The sequence below is a fragment of the Lissotriton helveticus genome, chromosome 11, assembly GCF_964261635.1.
Source record: "Lissotriton helveticus chromosome 11, aLisHel1.1, whole genome shotgun sequence".
NCBI classification, from domain to species: Eukaryota; Metazoa; Chordata; class Amphibia; order Caudata; family Salamandridae; genus Lissotriton; species Lissotriton helveticus.
The window spans coordinates 563,854,037-563,869,941 of NC_136072.1; positions in this window are offsets into that span (position 1 = coordinate 563,854,037).

Here is a 15,905-nt window from a genome sequence, read left to right on the forward strand (position 1 = left end):
TCAGCACCTGGAGGGGTTGCTGTGATGTCGTGCTGGAGGACGAGCCCTGGGCGCCAGGCCTCCCTGCGGGGCTATTTCAACATAATTTATGCTCTTTACAAAAACAAATCTTCAGCCTACACATGGGCATGCGCAGGGGGGGGGCAAGGATGGGTGCTCCAGGGGGGGGCAAGTGCCCCTCCTTGCCCCCCCCCTGCAGACGCCCATGTTACTACCTGACCTTCAGCATCTAGGGCATCGTCCTCAGAGTGAAATGCCCCTTCGATGCCATTGCATTGCCTTAGAGATCCTTTGACCAACCAGGCTTGTTTAGGGTGGCATAGAATAAAAAGTTCCATCAAGATGGCAGCAATGTGCCTGGACCACAAAGTGGAAGAGTACAACAAGAAGATAATGGATGGAATCTTGGAATAATCGCAGTCACTATTAAGTAGCTATGCTAGATAAAGGCTCCCCTTATGCAAATCATACCAACCCTGTGTCAGATGGGAAAAAGTCTGTTCCAAACTGCCAAATGAGGAACCCTCCAGAAAGTATTTCAAGCTTCCTCAGACTGGTTTTGGCCTAATTGGGGCTCGTCAATAGGGAATAGCTTCTGTCCTATGCCACAGTGAGCACAGGACCCACATCTGGGTATACTTGTCACACCTAAGGCGTGAACTGCAACAACAACAAGGTGATGGACGGAATGCTTCAATACATCTCAGCTGCCAGCAATCACTCTGGGATATATTCCAGTCCATAGTTTTTCTCCCTCACAAAGTGGGGCAACAGCAGGGCTATCAAATAGATTTTTTTTAAAGTAATGTAAGAGTTAAGACATACGCACAGTTTGTAAAAAATAGCTAGCTCGGTCTTTGTTACGCAATAAGGTTCTATTTGTCCTAAAACACAATAAACTATCCAGATAATCCAGTTTCTTTTTTTCAGTGGTTGTTTACTGTAACAGACAACATGCTCTTTTTTCTAGAACTAAAGCCCTGGTCAGTGTTTTAAAAATATTTTCTAAAACTAAGTAATCGTGCCAAAACAGCATTGTTGCATCCACTCCAGGTAAGATGTGTGATGACTTTCTGTTGGTTTGTTCAGTGCTTTTGTGAAATCGTATCAGCATTCACATGTTGCACAGAGGTGGTGAGTTCACTCTTGGACGAGCCCGAATAAAAATGCAACTGCTTAAAAGGTCCTTCACAAAACCGAGGGGTTGTGGCTTGGATATAAAAATTTACATATCCACTGTTGCTATGCAAATAAAGCTTTGATATTCATTCATGAAGGTTCAGTTCCACAAGTCGTTACTAGGTGTCCCTCACAAGTTAAATGAAAATGTATAGAACTTCTTAACAGCATGCGCGCTAGCGGTTTTCCCGCTGCGTGCTGCGTTTTTTAAAAACCCGCGTTACATGACGAGCTTAGCTCGTCATCAGCGTACGACAGGCGTCGCTGATGACGAGCTGAGCTCGTCATCAGCGTCGAAGGGGTTAAATGAAACTTCAGCTCCACTAGTTATTACTAGATGTCCCATTGAGTCAGATGTAAAAGCATTGAAATTGTTAAATTTAGCTGCCGTTTCACTACTGGCTCCTAGGTAATCCTCGCAAAGCACATGCAAAAGCTTTGGAATTTGTACACAAAGCTGTAGCTCCACTAGTCACTACTAGGTGTCCCTCACAAGCCAAATACAAAAGCGTTGATAGTCTTACATCAAGGTGCAATTCTACAAGTCGTTAGTAGGTGTTGCTGACATATTAAATTCAAAAGCTTTGAAATTCTTTAATTAATCTGCAGTTCCATGAGTCTTTGCTAGGTGTCCCTCTAAAAGTTAAATGCTAAAGTTTTGTAATTTTTCCTTGAAGCTGCAGTTCCACTAGCTGTTCCTAGGTGTCCCTCAAGTCAAATACAAATTGACTTATAGTATTTCATGAAGATGCAGTTCCACCAATCGTTACTAGATAGCCCTCCCAAGTCAAATGCAAAAGCATTGGAATTCTTACCTCAACCCGCCGTTCCACTAGTTGTCACTAGGTGTTTCTCAAATGTGGAATGAAAATGCATTAAAATCTTTTCATAAAACTGCAGTTCCACCAGTCGTTACAGGGTGTTCCCTCCTAGTCAAAAGTAAATGCACTGAAATATTTTCATAAAGCTGCAGTTCCACTTGATATTAATAGAGAACCAAGCTCAAGTCCTATGAAACTGCTTCAAATGACCTACACTAAGCTGATGGGGTGTGGATTTAGTATACGAATTTGTGTACACACTTTTGCTATTTTAACCATTGTGCTTATTGTGTATAGGATTAATTATTTGCCACGCTGGAACATAACAATGAGTCCAAATTAAAGATTTCAATGCATTTCTTGATTTTTTTTAAGTGTGATCCCGCCCTATTAGTATAGAACAGTGTATTCACTGTTAAATAGAACACAATTAAACAATTTATTGTGGTTGTATATGTTTGAATAACAAGAAAGTCTCACACACTTATTTTTGTACTCTTTCTCTAGGGTCAAGTAGTGTTAATGGAGCCTTGTAAACACTCCCTCTAGGGGCGAGTGGGATTACTGCTAAATTATAAAGCTTCTATACTGCAGCCATTTGAAGCTTCCTCTAAAGGATAATTGAATTACTGCAGCCCTGTGAAGAATAACCCTCACTTTACTGAGAGGGTGTGGCATTAGTATATACATGCACATACACACTTTCGATAATTTAATCAGTTTTGCTGGTTCTCCATAGGATTAATTATTTGACAAAGTGGAGTCCAAATTACAGATTTCAATACATTTCATGATTTTTAATTAATAATTGTGATCACACCCTACTGTTTATATGAACCTTTATTCACTAGTAACTGTTATGTTATGTTATGTTATTTTATTTTGTAGTGCGCAAATTAGCATACACACTTTAGCTATTTCAAACAGTTGTGATTGTTTTTTATATGATTATTGGCCAAACCTGGTTCATAATAATGAGTCCAAATTACAGATTTCAATACATTTCTTGATTATTATTTTTTGGTCAAAGTTTGTGATCCACCCTATTGTTTATAGGAAAGCTTATTCACTTGTACCTACAATGTAATTACATCATTTATTTTGGTTGTTTATGTTTTAGTTACAGGAACATCTCACATGCTCCATGTGTACATTTTCAAATAGTTTTGAACTCTTTCTCTACGAGCAAGAGTTGTTAATGTAACCATATGAAGCTCCTTTAAGAGGTGAGTGTATTAATGCAACCACACTCTATTTGGGGCAAGCAGTGTTACTGCAGCCTTGAAAATCTTACCTAGTGGGGAACGGCGAGATACAAGTGTTTGAACCACACCCCAACGATGCTGTGGGGGTGTGGTTTCAGCCTAAAAATCTTGTAATATACTATAGCTACTCTAATGATATGCTAATTTTCAGTAGGATACATAAGTATGCCAAAGTTGGTTTATTTTGAGGAATGAACATTGCCATTTACAATAAAATGTCTTTAGAATTATGAATAATAATTGATGTAAGCACACTATACATCATTGGTAATTGCAAACATAAAAAAAGTTCTGTTTTTGGGAACTATTGTTAGATGTATGTGTAAAGGAGCAAGGGCAAACTGCAGTCACTCAAAGTGAAAGCATCCAATGGCTGGAGTGGGCTGGTCTATGGATCTATAACTTTTGCTTGGGTGGAAGGGAGTATAATTTGAGTGTCATGTCAACAGACCAATGGTGAATGAATTTTGATCTGGAGCCCCTATATATGTATGTATTTTCTGTATGCTTGCTTCTGGAAAAGTCAAACTCCCTTTGGGCCACACCTAAAAAATATTCTTTTTTTCTCATGTTGTGAGACCCTCAGCAAATAATGATATCCCTCAGGACACAGGTCACAGGACCCAGGACCAAGTTTCCACGCCCAAGGACTCAGGTCCGAGGCCTTGGGACCTAGGCCTCAGGAGCCATGACCCAGGCCCCAGGACTCAAGACCCAGGATCCAGGCACCAGGGCCCTGGACCAAGGCCACAGACCCAAGTACTCAGGACCTAGGTCCCAGGTCACAAGACCTGGGACCAAGTCTCCACGCCCAAGGACTGAGGTCCCAGGCCCTGGGACCCAGGCCCCAAGACCCAGAACCTATGACCCAGACCCCAGCATCCAGTAACCAGGCCCCAGGAATCAGGAACCAGGACCCAGGAGCCATGCCCGAAGACCCACACTCCAGGACTCAAGCCCTGTGATCTAGGGCCCAGGACACATTCTGTACCCGAGGACCCAGGCCCACGGACTCAGGACCCAAGGCCCAGGACCTAGGACCCATGACCCAGGCCCAAGGATCAAGAGACCAGGACCTAGGCCCTTAGACTCCGCGACTCAGGTACCAGGATACAGGACCAAGGGCCAGACCCCAGGGTCAAGGCCCCAGGCACAAGGACTCAGACCCCATGACTCATGCCCCAGGAGCCAGGATCCTAGCACCAGGACACAGGACCCAAGGTCTAGGCACCAGGACCCAGGACCTAGGATACGGGACCAAGGCCCAGACCCCAGGCCCAAGGCCCCAGGCCCAAGGACTCAGACCCCAGTATTCATGCCCCAGGAGCCAGGTTCCTGGCACCAGGACACAGGACCCAGGGCCCATGAACCAGGACCCAGGACCTAGGATCCATACCCCAGGAAAGAAGACCCAGGACCTAGGACCGATGCCCCAGGTGCCAGGACCCAAGATCTGGGACCCAGGCCCCAGTTCCCAGGATCTGGGACCCAGGTCCCATTTCGAAGGCCAGGCCAAAGGATGCAGGCCCTCAGACCCAGGATCCAGGACCCAGGCTCCTGGCACTGGGACCCAGTACCAAAGCTCTTTACCCCAGGCAGCAGGACCCAGAATCAAGGAACAAGGCCCCAAGACCAAGAACCCAGGACCCAGGCACCAGTAGCCAGGCCCCAGGAGCCAGGCTCTGGAAACCAGGCTACAGGACCCTGGATCCAGGGCCCATGCTCCAGGACATAGGACCAGGGATCCAGGCCCGGGCCCAAGGAGCTCGGCCCAGGACCCAAGACCTGGGACCCAAGCCCCAGGACCCTGTATCTGGGACCCAGGCCCCATTTCCCAGGACCCAGGATCTGGGACCAAGGCCCTCGGGTGCAGGCCCCGGGCCCATGACCAAGGCCCAGACCCAAGGACTCTGGCCCCAGGCCAGACCCAGGCTCGTGGCACAGGGAGCCATTACCATGACCCTGGGCACCAGGACCAAGGACCCAGGCACCAGGATCCAGGTCCCAGGAACCAGGCCCCTAGAACAATGCTACAGGACCCTGGCTCTGAGGTCTAGGCTCCGGGACCCTGGTCCCCAGACCCAGGCCCCAGGACCAAGGAACCAGCTGCCAGGCACCAGGACCTGCGACCAAGACCCTGGGACCTAGGTCACAGGACCAAAGACCCAGGCCATGGAAATCATTGCTTGAGACCAGATGGCCTGGCTTGGAGGACAGCCATCTGGTCATGCTGCTCCTTAACAAATTGGCTTCCACTTGTGCCTGGAGGGGATGGGACAATGGGGCCCGGGTGCACGTAGCCCCAGCTGCGTCTCAGGCACGGGGCTGACAGAGCTCTGACTCGGGCCAGCTGGCATCGTAACACGCAGGCAAAGTGAGGGATGCCTTCCCGTGCCTGATAGAACCCTGTCCTGACCCTTGGGGCTGCAGCAGGCCAGAGGATGCAGCCCAGGGAGGAGGGTCCGCCTCATTGCCCAGTGGGGCCCAGTCGGAGCTCCTGGCCTGGCTGTGCAGGGGAGGCAACCCCAGGCCCGTGGGACCCTGTCCCGGGTGCTTCCCCCTGCAGCAGGCCTGAGAAACGGAGCCCAAGACAGGGAACCTCCACTCGAGGGCCTGCCTTGGCCCCTGTCAGAGCTTCTAAACCCAGCCAAGCCGAGGAAGCCTGATAAACTCTTGACTCAGTCCCTTGGCTGTGCAGCAGATCAGAGGACGGAGCCCAGGATGGGGGCTCCCACCCCAGGGCCGGGGCGGGGGCCTGATCTGTGCTTTTGAACCTGGCCAAGCAGGGGAAGCTTCCCTGTGGCCGGACAATTGGTAAGAATACTTGTTCTACTATTTTGTGTTCCCTTAGATATTGGACTCCAGCACAGTCGCCACCTAGGGAAACCTAGCCATCCTGTGCATTTTCTTAAACTAGACATCTCGGGCTATCCTCGGTTGGGCTGACATGGGTGGCTCTCACCACGTTTTATTCCAGAATCCCTTCCAAACCTCACATTTTGACTAAATTAACACATTTCTGTGATAGTAAGTTCAGGAATTTGCAGGGAGCCACAAACTTTCTTCCACCTGGCATTCCACCAAGTCTTCTCATAAAAATGATACCTCATTTTTGTGGGTAGATCTTACCCCTGCCACAGGAAATGGCCCAAAATGCAACTTGGATGCTGCACATTTTCCACCAAAAACAGACCCGTTTTTTCCAATGAGACGATCAGCTCATTTCACTTTCAATGTAACAACGTCAGTACGCTGTTGCCGCTGATTGACTTTACACTAAAAACAAAAAATGCCTCGGGTGGCAGGGGATGCTTTTCGAGGCTGAACAATAAAAAAGGAAATCTCTCTGCAGCAAACAGCAGAGGGATTTCCTGGACGCGTGCAGAGGACGCAACAATTCCATCCTCGGCACACGCTCACCATGGCAGAGGACTGAACCATTTACGTCCTCTGCATAGAAGGGGTTAACATGTAGTAGTAGCAACTAATTCAGCAGGTGCATCGACCCCAGTGATACTGATGTTAATTTGTACATTAGAAAACATCATACCACCATATTGTTCATAAGTATATTGTCTGCGATAAATACTGTATTCCAAATAATTGTTTGCAAAAAAACGAAATCCCATTGGGTCTAGATTTTCTATTATTCACTTTGACATGCTAATATTTTGGAAGCCAATATTTAGGACACAATTCGTTTTGTCTGACAATATTCTTTCCATGAAGTTCTGGTATCATTCTTCCAACATTAGAGTGACATATGCAAAATCAAGGCATGGCAAAACGAGTAAAATGCAAATATTGCATCACATTCTCCACACACAAAATTGTAAATCAGACCTAACCAACAAATGTTACTTCCACTGTAACTCAAGTAGCAGTATGGGAATAAACAAGCTCATATGTACTCCGACCCAGGAAATAACTCAAATGAAGACAAGGTTAGCCACACTGCTAGGCTATTCCACAGAAAACAATGGAGACAGTGTAACATTCCACCAGAATACGGGAGAAAAATAAATGTAAGCAAATGCCCCAACAGTTGATACACCCACAATTCACAACAAAAACATCACTCATATGTAATTATGTTTAGTGATTGACCAGTTGCATAAAACTGATTTTTTAAATAAAATATCTTTATTGGCATTTTGTTATTGTGTATGACATTGCACCATCATCATTAAATAAAATAGCAAGAAAATAACATGACATTTCCGGTTACTTTTCATTGGGGCACTTAAGGTACAGTGTAAGACCATGGTATAACACAGTTGTAAGGTTTGTAGGTTGCAATCAGTGTAAAGATGTAGGGGGTCCAAAGGATGACCATCCGTGCCCGCCAGTTTGTCTCAATATGACTCTAATCTGTTATAGCTATTTATTCCTCGTACCTTGTACCTGCCGTATGTGACATGTCTTTTTCCCCCTGGGGCCTTGCAGTCCGGTAGGAGGTGCTGTAGTGCTCTACAGCATTTTCGATTATTAGGCATGCCATATATACCACTAAGCAAATTGGAACTCAAGAAAGAATAACCTCAAACAGCACATGCGGGGGGCTTGGAACTATGACTGTAGATGGGTTAAGGCTGGGTAAGCTGGTATACTAGCTTCAGGGCGGGGCCAGACCAACCTGTGTCGACGTCGACTAGAACCCTATATTCCAGTCTTTATCACATAGGTGTAGGGGGAGAAAATAAGGAGGCAGGAGAGTGATGAGTGAAACACACACGGTACAAAAGGGGGTGGTGATGGACGGAGCATCAGAACCAATCAAACACTCACACCCAGTCAAAAGATCTGGGTTTGATCCATCACCGTTCTTTAGCCCACTCTGCCACCCCAGTTCAGACATGGCTATATGCAAATAAGTCTGACCCTGTGCCTCATGGGAACAGTCCAGCCCGAACTGCCAAGCCATGCCTTCCCTGGACCGGAAACAAGCTTCCGAGGACCGGGATCTGGCATTCCAGCCGTCTTCAGCCCGGCTTGTTTGAATCCATTGGCAAAGTGAGCAAGGGACTCACGTCTGAGCATACCCTGCCACACTTATGGCAGCCAAAAGCGGTACAAAAGGGGGAGGTGATGGACGGAGCATCAGAACCAATCAAACACTCACACCCAGTCAAAAGATCTGGGTATGATCCATCACCGTTCTTTAGCCCACTCTGCCACCCCAGTTCAGAGGGAAACACACACAGCACGTAGTCTGTCGTAGGCCTCCTCTCGTCAACCCCAGTATTCTCAATACCCTAGTCCGTGAATGGCCCACTGTCATCGTCCAAATTGATGGGATGGATTTGGTAATCCCAGACAAACAGCGTGTCCTTCCAGAGTTCAGCGATTGGCCGGTAATGCAAACCCCTCGGTTCCTCCCTACTCAGCGCTCTACCCTCTGCAGCATCCCATTTAGACACTTCCTGAGACCAGACGTTAAACTGTGGTCCCAAGGCTAGTCTCCACGTTATCGTAATTCGTCTTTTGGCCAGTGCCAAGGCCAGATCTATAAGTCTATTCCCCACTTTGCGCTTAGGTGGTCTGGGGAACAGCCCAAGTAGCCAGAGCTCCACTGTACAATCGAGTTTACGACCTAGCGTAACCTTAATCTTAGCCAGAGCTGCGAGCCAGAAGCCTTATAGTGTTCCACAGCTCCAAGTCATGTTGAGAAAGTCTGCCTCCAGTTGGCTGCACCTCAGGCAACCTCTTGATTCTCCCCCAAAGGCAACCAGAAGATGGTGAAGAGTCATATGCGTCATTTCTATATAATTGAATTGTAGGTATTTTAGTCAGGTGTTACAAGAGACTTTCTTGGGAGATTCTAGTAGTCTGCCCCATTCTGCAACGGGTCAGGGATGCCTGAAGGAGGGACCCATAGAACCATTTTATTTAGTGCCCTGCCGTACCCAATGTGAGTAGAGAGACACGTTCATCACCCTGTTTACTGTGGGGTTCGAAATGTCTGCCATTTCTGCTAAAAAGTTGTCCGGACAGGGATCAGCAGGAGATCCCGATTTAAGGCCCTTCATGACTGACCGGGACGTTTTCAAGGGGCAGGGGGTGAAAGATGGAGAGGGTAGCCCAGTCCTCATCACTCTGAGGGGCTATCTGTGGGGGGGCCATTGAATCTTTCTCATTCTGGGCGTCAAAAAAAGATTAAATTGTTATGATCTTCGTATAGAAGAAGTTGGCTAGTTTATCAATCCAATCGGAGGACCTCGTCATAGCCCTGGTGAGGAGAAACTTTTAACAATACTGAAGATTTCTTTACTTTCATTTCCTGCAGACTCAATTTTAGATGCGAAAAAGCTCTTTTTAGCTAACTATATCTCTTTGCGGTAGAGTCTGATGGCCTCTTTATAGCTCTGTTTATCTTTAGCATTAAAATCCTTCCTCCAGGCTCACTCCTGGCATTGGCAGTCCTTTCGACATTGTCACAGGGTATCATTAAACCAGGTGGCTGAGTATCCAGTGTTTTTGGTGAGGCTCGGTTTCAGAGGAGCTAGGGCAAAAGCACCTTGCGCGATCCATTTTACAAAGGCCTCTGCACCCTCGTCGACATTGCCCGATGGTAATAGCGGGTGATGATCAAGTTCGTTTTTGAGAGTGGTAGGAGAGATCTTGTGCCAGGGTATGGAAGTAACGGCTGGTCGCTTAGCCTGGTTCAAGGGCATCTCTAAAATTTGAAACCCACCCAATAGTGGTCTGAACAGGAGACCGGTAGGGGTGTTTCTGTCTGAATTATGCAATTAGCAAATATTTGGTCAAGAATATGACCTTTTACATGAGTTGGGGCAGAGACCTGCGGTACAAGGTTGAGCGCTTTCAGGGCTGCACCCAACAGAATGGACTCAGAAGTCTCCTGTTTGTCCATGTGTATGTTAAAATCACCTAATGCCACAAAATGTTGCAATCTGGAGGAAACCGGTGCAATAGCCTCACACAGGGACTTCAAGAAGGCCCCAGCATGTCCGGGAGGTCTATATACTAGGACTCCTGCTAAGCATTGATGAGGAGACAGAATGGCCTGGAAACAAAGACATTCCGCCCCTACAATTCCATCTAGAGGAATACAATTGATAGCTATGTCCGCATTGCTAATGATAGCAACTCCCCCTCTCCTGCTTCCTACACGATCAGGTCAGGTCCCAGCCGGCTGGAAGAATTCCCTTATTAAAAAAAACGACGGCTGACCCCATGGTCCTAACATACTACAGACCTATCACTCTGCTGTCTTTCTTTGCTAAGACAATCGAGAAATACGTCCACTCGATGATCAGTGTTTTCGCTGAAACTAACAACCTGTTTCACTCGAGCCAATCTGGTTTTAGACAGAACCTTAGCACTGACACAGCGTTGCCGGAGATCTCTGATTCCATCAATGAGACCCTTGATAAAGGTGGAAAAGCGGTTCTGGTCTTATTTGACCTCTCTGCGGCCTTCGACACTGTGCCCCATGATCACCTACTTCTGAGACTGCAGGAGTGTAGGTTTGGGGGCACGGTGTTGAAGTGGTTCTCCTCCTTTTTGGAGGCAAGTCTGCAAGAGGTTTGGTCACCTCCGTTTGCAGCTAGTCTGCCTCCCCTAAGTGTTAGTGTGCCTCAGGGATCCATTTTGCGCCCTGTGCTCTTTAACCATTATATGGCTCCCTTGGCCTCACTGATCTAAGCAGGCGATGTCATAATTATATCATATGCTGACGACACCCAACTGCTGTTTATGTGTAAGAAGGGAGAGGATTTCAACGGGGAGAAGATTAACAAGTGCCTGAGAGATATTTTTGCTTGGTTCAGACTCAACCGTCTTAAATGTAATTCAAAAAAGTTCTGAAATCATATTTTTCGGCACACCTCCCCTGGATGCCCGGAGACAATGGTGGCCCCCAGATATGCCTCCCCCTCAATCACTGGTTAAGATCATAAAGAATCTGGGTGTGAAGATGGATGAGGCTTTATCCATGACACCACAAGTACAGTCGGTGGTGGGCACATGTTTTGATCTCCTGAAAATGCTATGCAGGTTCTTATTTTTACTACCTATTTCTCATAGAAAGACAGTAGTACAGGCCCACATCACCTCCAGGCTGGATTATGCCAACGTCTTTCATCTGGGCCTTCTGGAGTTTCTGCTCAGTAGACTGCAGGTCGTGCAGAATGCGGCAGCGAGGACAGTACTGAGCCTTGGTCCTAGAGACCGGATTTCCCACCATCTGAAGAATTTGCACTGGTTACCGGTCCACTGCAGAATACTCTTCAAAGCTCTGGTTCTGGCCTTCAAAGCTCTGCATGGCACGGGGGCACTCTACACCCGCAGAAGAATCTCATACTATACTCATGGAAGATCTCTGAGGTCAGCTCACTAACACCTCATGGTGACTCCTAAGTACCTTAAAGCCCGCTGTTGCAGCCGCTCTTTCCAGGTGCTGGTGGCTAGATTTTGGAATAAACTCTCTCTCCCGCTTAGGCAAATTACAAATATTCTGGCTTTTAGGAAGAAATTGAAAACCTGGCTGTTCCAGCAAGCAGGCTAAGCATTCCATCCCCAGGGTCGATGTTTCTCTTTTGCCCTGTTTTTGGCATCTGCAACTTTGCCCTGTCTCAGCGCCGGGATACTCTGTCGAGTAGCTGTGCGCTTTATAAAACCTCCTATAACATAACATAATAGAACTACATGCATGGCCGGCTCCTCCCTCTTCACTCCCCATAGTCGCCCAAATGCCTGTACCAGCACCTCATATATAAGAAACTGACCTGGCGAGAGTCCATACCCATCAACCAGCTCAGCAAAAGGAAGTAAGAATTTATCTTGGAGCAGTCCCTGTCGTCTCAATCCCAGCCTCTGTCCAAGGCGCTAATTGCTCTTCCCCAAAAATCAACGGTGGCTCTCCATAAGGCAACCTCACCAACTGTAGTGTTGAGGAGTATCTCGGGACAGCCGGGAGTCTTGCCATACAATGTTTCCAACACGGCAAAGCCGTGGAATGTATCGTAAACATGAACAGGACCCTTGTGGACTGGTTTAACAGTATTGCCAGAAGTAAGCATGGATGCTGTACTGGCTCCATCAGGTAAGTCCCCTCTTGGTTCACATTCTCCAGCCATTAAGCCACCCACTTCAACTGCGCGGCCAATTGGTAAAATTCAAACTCCGGCACCCCCAGTCCCCCTCCCTCTTAAGATGTTGTAGGATTTGTAAAGACACTCTGTGTAGGGAAGTCGAATAGCACAATAAATACGCAGGAGATGAGTTAAAGTTGGACGAGGTTTATTAACATGCTCTCGTCTTCAGGTACAGGCTTGTAATACCTATAACGGTTCTAACTCTCCTACTCCCTACATTCTAGACATTCAAGTCACAACAAAGCATCCCTACCTTCACCTTAAGTCACAAGCTTCTCACGAGCTATTAAACAACAGAGCGCTCGTGACAGCTCACACAAAGCATATGTACATACCCAACACACCTTCCCCCCTTAAAATGAAAACAAAACTAAAAAAAACAAAAAACCAATAAAAAAAACAAAAAATAAAAAAATATTAGTTCATCACGAAATCATTAAACCTAACAGGTATACGATGACAACGTGCAATTCTTGTGTTGCCCGAATTGTATTCAGCAAGTGCACACTTTCCTTTATCACTCTGTTCCTCTACATTCAAAAAAACATTGCTGTCATAGTCTTCCTCCGACTGATTAATCCCATTATACACAGAAACTCTGCTCAAATTCCACACAGAACCACCATCAATCCTGACAGCATTCCTAAAGACCTCAATCACCCTCCTAGGGCTTGACCACACAGGGAAACCTTTATTCAAACCCTCTTTCTTCTTAATGCGAACAAAATCACCCACATTAACAGAACGACTGGACGTAGAACCAATTCTCCTAACCATATCATGCTTCATCTTATCCTTGTAAGACTGAACCCTGTGTTGAACAGCTTCAAAATCTACTTTCAAATAATTCTCAAAACCAGCCAAATTTTTTTTTAACCACCAGGGAACTAACTTTGTACTAGGCTTCCGTCCTCTTAAGAGCTCAAAAGGAGTGACTAATGTTACAGAATTAGGTGAAGTTCTGTAAGCTAACAACATTGATTGTAAGGCAATTCTCCAATTCAATTTACCTTTGATAGAAAGTTGAATGGCTTCTTTGATCACACGGTTGAAACGTTCAACCTGGCCATTCGCCTCTGGATGGAAAACCGCAATTCTCCTATGAACGATACCACACTTAACTAAAAACTGTTCCATTTCCTTGCTCACAAACTGTGGGCCATTGTCAGTCACGACTTCTTGAGGAATTCCCTCTCTGCAAAAAATCTCATCCAAAGGTTTCAAAAGGTTTCAAAATAAGCTTTATTCGGCTTTTGAATTTAAAACCATAAAAGCAAGCAGAGAAAAGATACAAACATACAGAGGACCAATGCAGCAAATCAAAACATAATTAAAAGAAGAAACAAACTGTTTAGGGCAAGCTAAGGCAGTTTGACGAATGAAACTATTCAAGATCCCAATCCGAAATACACAAAATCCTCCTTTGTCATCAGGTATGATAGTATTTTGGTACACCGGGGCCGGGATAAAAGTCATGCAGATCCCAGATACGGATGGAGCCATCTCCAACCTTGTGTTGGGTAGAGCGTAAAAAGGGAGCAATGTTTCTATCCTTAAACTTAATTAGAATCAGATCTCCTGGGACATTTTTGGGCAAGGAACCAAGCCACCCCACCCTCCTGACGCTCAATATCCCGCCGTCTAAAACAGATGGTAAAGGTCTATGGTTTTTAAGCCAGAAAATGGCTTTATTCATTAGGTCCTGCTGTAGTTCACGTTTACCCGGGGTGAGTTCAGGGACCCCAGAGAGCACGGTAACGTATGGCGCAGCTTCCGGGGGTAGGTCCAATTGATGCCTTCTTTCCAGGAGTCTGTGAGTGGTATTAAGAGGAGCGTTGCTACCACTTAGGATGGGTGGTATAGGAGGGGGGTCACAAGTGGGAAGTATGGTAGAAGCATTATTCATAGGCCTTTCATGAACGTTAGTAAGGGTGGAGGATGTGGATATCATCGTGTTGGCATTTGGTGGGAGGGACCTTATTACAGTGTTTTCGATCCTGGTCAGCCTCTCCCCCAGATCATAAATTTTTGCGACCAGTGGTGATAGAGCACTGTTTAACATTAGTTCGATTTGGGCCAGCAGGGTCAAATGAAGGGAGGATACGGGGTCGTTTAGTCGAGTCTCCACTTTATCCAAAGTTTGTGAAACAGGGTTTGGGGCAGATAAATGGGGGCTACAGAAAGTTGGTTCGGGGGATGCGGGAGGTGTGAAATTTATTAGTTCATTGTCTCTGACAACTATGGGTGGAGTTAATAAATCCTGGGCATAGTTGGTACCGCACATGGCATTCAATTCTTCCCAGATTGACATCGTGATTGGGAAACAGGATACCAATAGAAACAATGTACAAAACAAAACAACAGAGGGGGAAAGGATAGCATCTGATTTTACCTCCTCCTGTAGTAAAACCAAGTGTAGTGGCCCGTCCCGTCCTCCTCTGGCCTCTGAGGGCCACAGAGGGCCCGCCCTTTGCCCGGGCTTAGCCCGGCGCGGCCCCGCGCGCTCCCGCGACGCGGGAGGGGCTGCTGGGATTTAAGCGCCTCCAGGCGCGGAAGTCCGGGGAGCACGGAAGTCGGCGTCCCAGGGGATCCTGGGTAGTGTAGTTCTACCCAGCGGCCGCGTTTGCCTGCGGCGGCTGGGGACCACACGCGCTGTCGCCCGGTAAGTGCAAGATGCCCCCAAAGTCTGGTGAGTGCCCATCCAAAAACTCTATTACCTGGTGAGAAGTAACCTCCTTAACCATCTTGCCCTTTGGCCATTTGAAATAATAATCAATAAGAACTATACCAAAGGCTTCCTGTTTAGGTAAACAGCTAAATGGGCCAATTATGTCCAACCCCAGTTTCCGCCAAAGACCAGAAGGCAAATCAATTGGACAAGGTTCTGGACGCAAAGCAACAGCTGTTTTATCACTGTTAGAACAATAAGAACATGAACGTACAAAATGGTCCACACAAGTGTCAATCCCTGGCCACCAGAAAGACTCCTTTAAACGTCTTCTGGTGAAGGATATCCCCAAATGTCCTTCATGAGCAATTTCAAGAAGAGTATTCCTAATTGAAAAAGGCGGGACAATCTTTTCTCCCCGAAGAATTAAATCACTCTCCACAGCTAATTCTTCTTGCACCTTAAAAAAACCCATCATATTTCCAGATAACTTCCTCTGTTCCGGCCAACCATGTACAAGATACTTCTTGACACTGCATAAATCCAAATCTTTACTCATTTCTTCCAACCAAACATCCTCCTGCAAGGAAAACTGTTCACCGCACACTAAATTGACATCATGGAAGGTAAAAGCAACCTCACACTCATCCTCATTAACCACTTCAGAACAACTCATATCAGAAATCAGTCTTGACATGCAATCAGCATGTACATTCGCTTTACTCTGAACATATTCAATTCTGCATTGAAAGGACTGCAATCTTGAAGCTAATCTTGCAAGACGCGCCGACATAGTTCTGCCCCCACCTGGAGCCATGAGATACACAAGGGGCTTATGATCAGTTTTTATCAA